This window comes from Myotis davidii, unplaced genomic scaffold, assembly GCF_000327345.1.
Source record: "Myotis davidii unplaced genomic scaffold, ASM32734v1 scaffold168, whole genome shotgun sequence".
In the NCBI taxonomy this organism is placed as follows: Eukaryota; Metazoa; Chordata; class Mammalia; order Chiroptera; family Vespertilionidae; genus Myotis; species Myotis davidii.
The window spans coordinates 8,686,529-8,688,595 of NW_006383016.1; the positions used below are offsets into that span (position 1 = coordinate 8,686,529).

The 2,067-nt window shown below is 49.2% G+C and overlaps 1 protein-coding gene across 8 annotated transcripts in view; it reads left to right on the plus strand.

The window, feature by feature from the left end:
- The window catches only part of SNX13 (sorting nexin 13), an 87,310-nt gene that overhangs the window by 42,280 nt on the left and 42,963 nt on the right, over positions 1–2,067 (plus strand). The gene's annotated exons all lie outside the window — the stretch shown is intronic.

The following is a 2,067-nucleotide window of genomic DNA, read 5'->3' on the forward strand; positions in this document are numbered from 1 at the left end:
TACATAATTATGTCTTATTTTCCCAATTAGATCATAGGCATCTTAAAGCAGAGGCCATCTTTTATATTTCTTTGTCTTCTCCATAACATATAATATACTCTCATATGCAGCAATAACTCATTCAACAAACAATACTTCAGTGGGAATGTGAAAATGCAGAGGGCTGTATATCTATTAGTAATAGCAACAAACAGGATCTAGACCAGTGGTTCTCAACCTTCCTAATGCCGCGACCCCTTTAATACAGTTCCTCATGTTGTGGTGACCCCCAATTTCACTGTTACAAATTGAACATAATTAAAGCATACTGATTAACCACAAAAACAATATGTAATTATATATGTTTTTTCCAATGGTCTTAGGCGACCCATGTGAAAGGGTCCCTCGACCCCCAAAGGGGTCGCGACCCACAGGTTGAGAACCACTGTACTAAATGATAAAGTCACACACACTGTAGATTCAAAGACACAATAGTTGCAGGCAAAGAATGAAAAAGGTAAATTAGGCAAACAGTAACCAAAACAGCAAGATTTTTAAGATAAAAATTATTAATGAGAAAAGAGAAATATCTATATAATAAAAGCCTAATATGTTAAGTGTCTGACCATTCGTTCGACCAGTCACTATGATGCACACTGACCATGAGGGGACAGATGCTCAACTGGTAGGTTAGCTTGCTGCTGGGGTCCGGCCGATTGGGACTGGGTGAGACAGGCTGGACATGCCCTGGAGCCCTCCTGCGGTTCCTCCCTGGGCCTGATCATGCACCACTGGGGTCCCTTGGCCTGGCCTGCCCCCTCTCCCAATCCAGAACTCCTCGAGGTATGTTGGAGAGCTGGTTTTGGTCTGATTCCACAGGCCAGGCCAAGGGACTCCAGGGCCTCTAGTCTAGCCTACCTAATGCTAGATAAACATGGTAATTGACCATGCCTTCACTACACCTCCCATTGGCTAATCAGCAAGATATGCAAATTAACCGCCAATGAAGATTGCGGTTAACTTGCATACGTAGGCGCGAAGCGGCACAGCGAAGACTGAAGGCGGCTCCGGCCGGAACGAAGGCCTGGGTCCCAGGTGCCCGAGGAAAACCGGTGTCGGCAGCCAGGGGAACGGAGGCCTATCTAATAAAAGACAAAAAGGCTAATTAACCATACCTCCACTATGCTTCCCATTGGCTAAGCAGTGAGATATGCAAATTAACTGCCAACAAAGATGGCGGCTGGCAGCCATGGAGTTGAAGCGAGCAGGAGGCTTGCTTGCTCCAGTGATAGAGGAAGCCAAGGTTCCCTGCCTGCCACAGCCTGCTCTAAGCTCTGAAAGCAACAAAGCTTCAATTACAGAAGCTAAACAAACTCCAGATACCCGCTTTCAGCCAGCCGCAGCCTGAGAGCTGGGAGTGCCAGTGACGGCAACAAAGTTTCAATTATAAAAGCTAAATAAATCCCAGAATAAAAAAAAAAGGAGAGGCTGGGAGCTTCAGTCACCGGTCAGCCTGAAAATGGCCGTCAGGCCCTCACCCAGACTGGCCAGGCACCCCAGTGGGGACCCCCACCCTGAAGGGGATGTGACCAACTGCAGACAGCCATCATCCCCTCACCCAGGCTGCCCAGGCACCCAAGAGGGACCCCCATCCTGATCCGGGACACCCTTCAGGGCAAACCAGCCGGCCCCCACCTGTGCACTAGGCCTCTACCCTTTTACTAGGGCAATATTACCCCTAGTAAAGGGGTAATATTGCATATTACCCTAGTAAAAGGGTAATATGCAAACTGACCCTAACAGCAGAAAGACTGGGAATGACTGGTCACTATGACACACACTGACCACCAGGGGGCAGATGCTCAATGCAGGAGCTGCCCTCTGGTGGTCAGTGAGCTCCCACATTGGGGAGCTCTGCTCAGCCATAAGCCAGGCTGATGGTTGCCAGTACAGCGATGGTGGGGGGAGCCTCTCCTGCCTCCTCAGCAGTGCTAAGAATGTTCTACTGCAGTTTAGGCCTGCTCCCTGCTGGCAAGTGGACATTCCCTGAGAGCTGCTGGGCTGCCAGAGGGATGTGGGATTGCCAGT